This window comes from Nanorana parkeri, unplaced genomic scaffold (genome assembly GCF_000935625.1).
Source record: "Nanorana parkeri isolate BGI_ZX_2015 unplaced genomic scaffold, ASM93562v1 scaffold560, whole genome shotgun sequence".
Taxonomy (NCBI): domain Eukaryota; kingdom Metazoa; phylum Chordata; class Amphibia; order Anura; family Dicroglossidae; genus Nanorana; species Nanorana parkeri.
In genome coordinates this window covers 567,098-577,383 of record NW_017306828.1, presented here as the reverse complement: position 1 = coordinate 577,383, position 10,286 = coordinate 567,098, and the positions used below count along the sequence as shown (strand labels likewise).

Sequence of the window (10,286 nt, the reverse complement as noted above, 5' to 3'; positions counted from 1 at the left end):
ACAATTTACTTCAGATTGTTCTTTCTGCATTGATACACAATCGCTGTGACAGCGAGACTGGGTTACATCATATTAAGTCATGGGATTGAGCCGCCATCGCGCCCCCAGGCTTAAGCTCTGTCCTTGCTTTCACGCTGACAGGGTACAAGGCAAACTTTTCATGACCCCGGTAAATAATGGCAGCAGCAGGGGCTCATGGGATACGAGCCTCACAGTGACCCAGACAGAGGGGGGCGAATTTATACCGCTGAAGACGCTCGGGCGTTTTCCCCGTTGTTCTGAGACGGGTCTCGTTCCTAGCTGATCCCAATGAGCATTTTTTTAGCCAGATCGGCATTGTTCCTGAGACCTCTATGCACACTTCAAACCTGAATATGTACGCAGCAACCCAGCCATGAAAAACAAACAAAACAAAAGTAAACACACATTGTGGTATATGTAGATCGTCGGCCATTACCTCATGTATCAAGAGGTCTACAAATTGCTTTCTAGGTCCTTTTCACCCCAGAAATACATAGTTTACATCGTTATCATTTCCTCCTATTTTATTTAGATGCACATGTTATTATAAGGTAGATATAACCCAAAGTAATGGGCTGCCTTAATGCAACGCATGTTAATGCGGCACAACACTCTCCTCTGGTCTTGGGGTTACTATCTTTGGTCCATCTACATACTAGCTGGCCCCCACCTGAAGTTCTCAGGAGCAAGCAGAACCGGGTGGCAACATTGCTCCTACGGTGAGATACTTTAATGAGGCAGGCTGAGGTGGTTGCCTCAGGTGGCATCTCTTACAGTCACATGGGGGGGCCTTTCTGGCCAGAGTGTCCCAGGTTCTTAAGAGCTCTTAGCAACCTGTGGCACCCTTGCCGGCGTTCCGCTTAGTTCCTGGCAACTAGTGATATTTGGCCTGTGTCCCTGCTGCCCCCTTTCCAGCCAGAGCGTCCAAGGTTGCTAAGAGCTCTTAGCAACCTGTGGTACCCTGGCAGGTGTCACCCTTAGCTCCTGGCAACCAATGATATCTGGCCTGTGTCCCTGCTTCCCCCTTTCCAGCCAGAGCGTCCCAGGTTGCTAAGAGCTCTTAGCAACCTGTGGTGCCTTGGGCGGTGTCGGGATAAGCTCCTGGCAACCAGTCATATCTGGCCTATATCTGGCCAGTGTCCCGCCAAGCTCCTGGCAACTAGTGATGTCAGTGAGCTGGGCAAGATGCTGGACAGAGGAGCCAGCGCTGAGGTAACATGCAGCATCTGCACCCCAAGGCGATCACCTCAGGCCGCAATAAATCCAAGGACATCCCTTATTCTCACCCTATGACAGTATGCTTGCTGGCAGGATCACCAGGTAAAATTTGAGAGAAGATGTAAAATACAAAGAAAAAAAAATACAGTGCAACAAACTATACATGATTTTTAGCTATAAATACCTGTAATAAATAATTAAATAATCATACATAAAATAAATTTGCCTATACATGCACTTTAAATGAGTGTTAATAAGGCCCTACTAACACTTGTGAATGGGGCCGATTGGGTGAGTGTCATGAATTGCTCTTTGAGACTCATACGAACAGCTGCAGGTGGAGAGCACTATTCAAAGCAAAGAAAGCTGCCTTTGCACGCGGCCCTTCAAATGTAATAAAGCATGCTCTGATTATGTGCGGACAATTGCCCCTGGAAGCCAACAGTGAATTGGGCCTAAGGGCCGAAAATGTATTTTAAAAACAATCTACATCTAACAGCAATTTATGATTGAAGACATCAACTCCAGCTTTCATTTATAAATGAGTGAAGAGCTGTCACTCTGGCAGGCCAGTCCGGCAGATTACACATGGAGGGTGGGACCCCCTTCAGTGTAATGAGTGGAGTGGAGCTGTTTGGTGCTCTTTGTTTATCAACAGCAGTGTCAGTGCTCCTTATTCACAGCGGGGCCAACCGTCACACTGACAGCTCAGCTCTGCTGATTGCAATGTGGGAGCTGCTCTTTCAGTGTGTTCTGCGCTGTCAATTTCACTGGTTGGCCCTGCTCAGTGCAGGAGAGGGCTGAAAGAGGTCCCTTCCTCCCCTTGCCTTGAGCCGATCCTGGTCATTGGTTAGGCACTTCCTGTTATGGGGTGACAACTGTGTCCCAATTATGTTCCTGCGTCATCTCCTGCCACACTTGCCCCTGGTGGAGACTACAAACAACTGTGTTGAGACATTGCTCAGGTGTGGCCCGCTGGTGTCACTCTCAGGAAGCCAGTCAAGAGCAATGACTTTCAGCTGACACTGGAATGAGTCAACTTTGCAAATGGTAGAATTTTCGCCAAAAGCTGCAAATTTCCCCCAACATTTCAGAAAACGTTTTGCTCAGCCCTATTATTACGCTGTTGTGTCTGAGAACAAAAATATTACTTGACCTTTGATCGACTCACTTCTGTCCATAAAGGGAGGATATACTGTATGCCTAGTCATAAAGGGGTTAAAGAATCATTGGAAACAAGCAGAGCCGGTCAGAGAGCTCACATGCTGACTCAGCAGGCAGGAAACATGTTCTTGTTAAAGGTAATTTATGTGGATTGCTTTTGCTCCATTTTCAGGATAAAGCTGCAGATTTTTCTGAAAGGTTTATGATGCGGAAGGCACCAGTGGCTGCTTAGGTTAATTAAAGAGCATTACAGGGCAGAGAAGATTTGACTTCTCCTGCAAGTTTGGCAGCAGGTCAGAGAATTTCATTCATTAGAAAGAGGAAGTTTTGTAACATAAATTAACAAGGCAGGTGAGAGGGAAAACAATGGATGAATAGTAACACCTTCTAGACCACAGCATTCAGCTTCATCCCTTGATCCCCTGCTGGATATAATACATCAACATTAAGCTGGCCATACACTTATAGATTATCTGCAGATTTTCTATGGTCAGATGGAAAAAGTGCAACAGATTCCTCCATCTACGCCAAACTGTGTGGATGGAGGAATCTCCCGCTGGGCCAAGCTTCAGTATCTTGCTAGTCGGCCCCACTGGCTATGAAAATACCTGAACAATCTGATTGGATGCAGGCATTGTTCAGGTGTTTTAAGAGCCTGCGGGGCCGACTGGCAAGATACTGAAGCTTGGCTCAGTGGGAGATTCCGACATCCACACATTTTCACGTAGATGAAGGAATCTGTTGCACTTTTTCCATCTGACCATAGAAAATCTATAGAAAAGCTATAGGTGTATGGCCAGCTTTACAGTATAGGTGGCATTGTGCAGCATCCATTCATACCAAATAAGAACAGTTACTGAGAATTACACATAGCATACAGAACAAGAGAAGTGCTGAGAAGTCTACTGCATATTCTGGATTTTTCATTGAGTGTTTTGGGTCCTTTACTGGTACCCTGGGTTTGCTACTGAGTGCTCCAGATCTTCTGCTGAGTGCCATGAGCCTTCTACAGAATACCCCATTTCGTTTGCTGGTGTCCAAAGTCTTCTACTAAGTGCCCAGGGTTGAATACAAGTGCTTCTGTTGAGAGACTTGTTTCTTCTACTAGTGTCCTAGGTCTATTACTGGTGTCCAGGATATTGCCTATTGGTCTTCTGGATAGTGCCTGGGTCTTCTACCAGTGTACCAGGATTTCTACTGAAGTCCAAGGGCTTCTGTTGCTGCTTAGGACCTTTACTGAGTGCCTTGGTTCTTCTATTGTGTGCCCTTGATCTTTTGCTTAGTGCCTTGTGCCCTTTACTAGTGCCCTAAGTCTTCTACCGGTGTCTCATGACTTCTACTGAAGCCCATGGTCTTCTGTTGTTGCCTAGGACTTCTATTGAGTGCCCTTGATCTTTTGCTTAGTGCCTTGTGCCCTTTACTAGTGCCCTAAGTCTTCTACCGGTGTCTCAGGACTTCTACTGAAGCCCATGGTCTTCTGTTGTTGCCTAGGACTTCTATTGAGTGCCCTGGTTCTTCTATTGTGTGACTGGATCTTCTATTGAGTGGCTTGGGTCCTTTACCAGTGCCCTGGGTTTTCTACTGAGTGCCCATGGTCTTCTACTGAGTGCCCATGGTCTTCTACTGAGTGTCCCAGGTCTTCCGCTGAGTGTCCTGAATCTTCTACTGATTGTCCCAGGACTTCTATTGAGTGCCCTTGATCTTTTGCTTAGTGCCTTGTGCCCTTTACTAGTGCCCTAAGTCTTCTACCGGTGTCTCAGGACTTCTACTGAAGCCCATGGTCTTCTGTTGTTGCCTAGGACTTCTATTGAGTGCCCTGGTTCTTCTATTGTGTGACTGGATCTTCTACTGAGTGGCTTGGGTCTGTTACTAGTGCCCTGGGTTTTCTACTGAGTACCCATGGTCTTCTACTGAGTGCCCCGGGTCTTCTACTGAGTGCCCATGGTCTACGACTGAATGTCCCAGGTCTTCTGCTGAGTGTCCTGGGTCTTCTACTGAGTACCCTGAATCTTCTACTAAGTGTCCCAGGACTTCTATTGAGTGCCCTGGGTCTTCTATTATGTGACTGGATCTTCTACTGAGTGGCTTGGGTCCGATACCAGTGCCCTGGGTTTTCTACTGAGTGCCCATGGTCTTCTACTGAATGTCCCAGGTCTTCTGCTGAGTGTCCTGGGTCTTCTACTGAGTACCCTGAATCTTCTACTAAGTGTCCCAGGACTTCTATTGAGTGCCCTGGGTCTTCTATTATGTGACTGGATCTTCTACTGAGTGGCTTGGGTCCGATACCAGTGCCCTGGGTTTTCTACTGAGTGCCCATGGTCTTCTACTGAGCATCCTCGGTCTTCTACTGAGTGCCCATGGTCTTCTACTGAGTGCCCATGGTCTTCTACTGAGTGTCCCCGGCCTTCTACTGAGTGCCCATGGTCTTCTACTAAGTGCCCATGGTCTTTTACTGAATGTCCTAGGTCTTCTACTGAGTGTCTTGGGTCCTTAATTGGTGCCCCAAGTTTTTTTTAATGAGGGCCCCGGGTCTTTATTGACTGAGAAAATCTATCTAATCTATCAGTGTGCCCTCAATTCACACCACCTAACAGTTCTTTATATTTCTCATGACTTTGGTGGTGATACCTCTGCACCTGAATTCTCAGGAATGCATGCCTGTTATTCAGAACTTGGTGTCTTGGTGCACTCACTGTGTTAATGCATGTGCGTTAGCACATGTGCACATGCTTTGCATTAGGGCAGACTGTTCAAATGAAAAATACGACATGCACCATTTTTGGCAACACAGCGAAACACAACGCACCATTACCGTGGGTTATGGTTCAATGCAATGCTAAATTAATGGCACTGCAACACGCCAATGCACGTTAATGTGTGTGTTACTGCAACGCAATGTAGCGGAGAAGTGTGTTTTGGCCCTTAAAGTAGTAAGGATATCACATAAGGAGTGAAAATACTCGAAGGTTAAAGAAACCTTATATGCCAAGCCATGAACTAAATTAGAGATCTTTACTGCAGGAGTATAAAAAGTCAGAGGGTAACCCCTCTGTTTGCAGAGCTTTCCTATCACTTCCTGTTTGGGTTACCACCTGCCCAGGATTAACCCGGACAGTCCAGGTTTTGAATGCTGTGTCCCGGTTGCATGGCAACAGAAACCCGGACACAAGATGTCACGCAGACAGGGGCAACCAAAATTAAGATAGGGGCTACTGGCCCCCGACTGAAAATAGTCTCGACTGTGATATTTACACTGTATTGCCAAAGGTATTGGGACACCGGCCTTTACACACACATGCACTTTAATGGCATCCCAGTCTTAGCCCGTAGGGTTCAATATTGAGTTGGCCCACCCTTTGCCGCTATAGAAGCTTCAACTCTTCGTCCACAAGGTTTAGGAATGTGTCTATGGGAATGTTTGACCATTTGTGAGGTCAGGTACTGATGTTGGACGAGAAGGCCGGTCTTGCAGTCTCCGCTCTAATTCATCCCAAAGGTGTTCTATCGGGTTGAGGTCAGGACTCTGTGCAGGACAGTCAAGTTCCTCCACCCCAAACCCACTCATCCATGTCTTTATGGACCTTGCTTTGTGCACTGATGCGCGGTCATGTTGGAACAGTCTTGGTATGCTGATGCCTTGGAAGACTTGAATGCAGCTGCTCCGCCATGGAAACCCATTCCATGAAACTCTCCACACACTGTTGTTGTGCCAATCTGAAGGCCACACGAAGTTTGGAGGTCTGTAGCTATTGACTCTGCAGACATTGGCGACTTCTGCGCACTGCAGCATGCGCTGACCTCACTCTGTCATTTTACGTGGCCTACCACTTCGTGGCTGAGTTGCTGTTGTTCCCAGTTGCTCCCACTTTGTTATAATAGGTGACCGTGGAATATTTAGTAGCAAGGAAATTTCACGGAATAAATTAATCCAATGATTTGAAGGGGTGTCCCAATACTTTTGGCAATATAGTGTACATATGAATGGGTGGCGCTATTTACATATGAATAAGCCACGGTTCATTCTCCCAAAAAAATGTCCACGCGTGGCTAGAGTGGTCGGGTTTCGCCTTGAAGAAAAGGTGGCAACCCTACTTCCTGTTGTGTCACAAGAAAGAAAGTGAAGGAAATTCCCCTTAATGGAACTTAAACTGGCCGTGCACTGCTCGAATTTCAGCTTTTTCAGAAGGAAGTTGAGTTGAATTTGAGCTGTGGAAGGACGTGCACTTTACTCCTCCTTTCCCTGAATATATTTCCATCACTCTGCTCAGAGATCGTACATTGTCCTGGTATCATTGGCTTTATGGTGAATCCTCAGTCAGCACTCATTTGATGACAGTGATAAATGCTTTCACCTAATACCATAAAACAAAGAAAGCCAGCACACAGCAACAATCATGCTGATGCGCTTCTGCTTACATGCCTATAATTGAGGCCTCTTTATAGGGAGAAACGCGTCAGAATGATTGTCCGGAGCTGTTTCTTTGCTTTGAAATAAATACTTGCAAGGACCTGTTGCCGTGTAATGGCTTTCTTCATTTTACGGTCTGTGGATGGACAGAAGCCCAGGCTGAGCACCAGTGCTTCTAAATAGTCTGATGGGAGGTGGAGCAGTTTTTCACCTGATACACACAGAGGGAGAATCTACAAATCTACACATGAAATATGGCCATGAAAATATGGAACAGCAAACATGCAACAATGTCACCAACAGTTTTAAAATGGACTTTTACATAACTGTTACAGTAATTACTTACTGAGAGTCCCCTCTGGGCTGGCAGTGTGTAATCTGAGTTCACGCCTCACCACCGCTGCAAGTGTCTGCCTCAAGAGCCGCTATGTGCTGGCGCGAGCAGCAGCACCTTTTGCCAAGTGGCAGGGCAAGGGCAGGTTTGGCTGCAAAGAGACTGGCAGTTCTATCGCAGTGGTGTAAATCAGAGGAGGAGAGAGAGCAAAACTGATAGGCAAAGGGAACAGCAAGACAGAGGGACACCAAGGCAGAGGGTCGGCAAGACAGAAGGCTAGAAAGGCAACGGAACAGCAAGACAGTAGGACAGCAAAAGAGAGGGACAGCAAGGCAGAGGGTCAGCAAGACAGAGGGTGAGCAAGAGAGAGCGACAGCAAGGTAGAGGGTCAGCAAGAGAGAGCGACAGCAAGGTAGAGGGTCAGCAAGAGAGAGCGACAGCAAGGTAGAGGGTCAGCAAGAGAGAGGGACCGCAAGACAGAGAGTCAGCAAGACAGAAGGACATCAAGACAAAAGGTCAGTGAAGGAGACGGAGGGAGACACACAGACCTGATCTGTGATTATCCTGCAGTTTGATCCTTCCCTATTGTCCTACAGCTGACAGTAGCCTCTGACTCTTCACAGAGCACAACAACTGCCATCTGGAGCCTCCCCCCTCCTAAAGGCCAACGTCACAGAAGCCCGCCAATGGTGAGAGAGGCAGGCCATGCCCACAGGCGGTCCCTAGACTGACACCTAGAGTGATAATGTCCCCATCAGAGACTTCAGGCATGCACACCAGCAGTTCCATACATCAGACCGCTCACATACAGGTGCTGCATAGAAATGCGAAAACAAGAAAAAGGAAATAACTAACCGAGAGCAGGAAGTAAACACCGAAAATAATAGAGAAAGCAAAGAAGTTTAACCTGTTCACTGCCAGAGGACGCATGTGGCTGCCATGACCATATTATCTGCTGCACTGTACTAAGAGTTAGATAAATGTATGTGACTGGCTCAGTGTTCTCTGTACAGCACTACGGAATATGTCAGAGCTACATAAATGTATTATAATAGTGTGTGACTGTGGGGGGACATTAAAGTGTAAGCTCCTCTGGTGCAGAGACTAATGGGACTGGCTGCGTGCGCTGTGTACAGCACCATGGGTTATGTCAGAACTATATAAATGTATAATAATACCAGTGTGTGACTGTGGTGGGACATAAGAGTGTAAGTTCTTCTAGTGCAGAAAATACTGTGACTGGCTCTCTGTTCTCTGTACGGCGCTTAGGAATATGTCAGCACTATATAAATTAGTAATAATAGTGTGTGAGAATGTGGGGAACATTAGAGTGTAAGCTTCTCTGGTACAGAGGCTGATGTAACTGGCTCAGTGTTCTCTGTACTGCACTGCAGAATATGACAGAGCTATCCAAATGTTCAATGTGCGGGCACTGCTTCCTGCCTAGTAATGCTGCACAATGGTTGTGCTGTACTGCTCCTCTCTGTATATACATGGGGGCCTGCTTAGACTGAATGCTCTGTACTGTCTACGTGGCTCACCCCCTTCACTTCAGCAACTGTATAGCAGGGATGGTGCATAGCCTGATACACAAAGAAACACAGAGGGGAAAGTCTATAGATCTGGATAGGAAATAATATTAAAATACTGATCAGCAAATACACTATATTGCCAAAAGTATTGGGACACCCTCCAAATCATTGGATTCAGGTGTTCCGTGAGGTTTCTTTGCTACTAAATATTCCACGGTCACCTGTTAGTGGTATTATAACAAAGTGGAAGCAGCTGGGAACAACAGCAACTCAGCCACGAAGTGGTAGGCCACGTAAAATGACAGAGCGGGGTCAGCGCATGTGGAAGCGCACAGTGCGCACAAGTCGCCAACTGTCTGCAGAGTCAATATCTACAGACTTCCAAACTTCATGTGGCCTTCAGATTGGCACAACAACAGTGCTTCATGGAATGGGTTCCCATGGCCGAGCAGCTGCATCCAAGTCTTACATCACCAAGTGCAATACAAAGTGCCGGATGCCGTGGTGTAAAGCACGCCGCCACTGGACTCTAGAGAAGTGGAGACGTGTTCTCTGGAGTGACCAATCACGCTTCTCTGTCTGGCAATCCGATGGACGTGTCTGGGTTTGGCGGTTGCCAGGAGAACGGTACTAGCCTGACTGCATTGTGCCAAGTGTAAAGTTTGGTGAAGGGGGGATTATGGTGTGGGGTTGTTTTTCAGGGGTTGGACTTGGCCCCTTAGTTCCAGTGAAGGGAACTCTTAGGCTGGGTTCACACCTGGGCGTTCCTAATAGGCGCGTTTTATGCCCGTTTTTGCCCTTGTGTTTGAAGCACGTTTTTTTTGTCCAATGAAACGCGCGTTCGAGTTTTTTAACCTCCCAGGCGGCATGATTTTTAATTTTTTTCCCCATCTGTTATTCGTATTTTTTTTTTACTTTTAAACTTCCCGCCGGTTCCGCCCCCCTGCGACGCGGACGCTCGCAAGGGACAGAACCTGGAGGCCTGGATGCCGGCAGTGGCCGGAGGATGCCGGCAGTGGCAGACAAGGTAAGACCTACGCTGTATTCCCGAGTGTGGCTCGGGGTTACTGCTTTGGTACAGAAAATTAACCCCGAGCCACACTCGGGAATACCAATAGATACGCGCTGAAATCTGCCCCTACGCGCGAAAAAGAAGCTTGAGTACTTTTTCGCGTGTAGCGCGTTTTTCAGCGCGATAAAACGGCCTGAAATACGCCCAGGTGGGAACCATGCCCATAGGAATTAATAGGATTTCAGCTCGATCAGCGCTGAAAAACGCCCAGGTGTGAACCCAGCCTTCAGACATCAGCATACCAAGACGTTTTGGACAATTTCATGCTCCCAACTTTGTGGGAGGAGTTTGGGGATGGCCCCTTCCTGATCCAACATGACTGCGCACCAGTGCACAAAGCAAGGTCCATAAAGACATGGATGGGGGAGTTTGGGGTGGAGGAACTTGACTGGCCTGCACAGAGTCCTGACCTCAACCTGATAGAACACCTTTGGGATGAATTAGAGCAGAGACTGCGAGCCCGGCCTTCTCCTCCAACATCAGTACCTGACCTCACAAATGGTCCAACATTCCCATAGACACATTGCTAAACCTTGT

At 47.3% G+C, this 10,286-nt stretch overlaps 1 protein-coding gene across 2 annotated transcripts in view; it reads right to left on the bottom strand.

Moving 5' to 3' along the window:
* Window positions 1–7,779, bottom strand: part of CECR1 (cat eye syndrome chromosome region, candidate 1) — a 25,357-nt gene extending 17,578 nt beyond the window's left edge. The window contains exons 1-2 of one of the 2 annotated variants that reach the window (XM_018562104.1): window positions 7,694–7,779; window positions 7,158–7,316 (exon numbers count right to left, since the gene is read on the bottom strand). The gene's annotated coding sequence lies outside the window, so the exon portion shown is untranslated. Of the gene's footprint in view, window positions 1–7,157; window positions 7,377–7,693 lie in introns of those variants that run through there. The other variant, XM_018562103.1, reaches the window with a different exon arrangement.
* Between the last annotated feature and the right edge of the window lie 2,507 nt (window positions 7,780–10,286).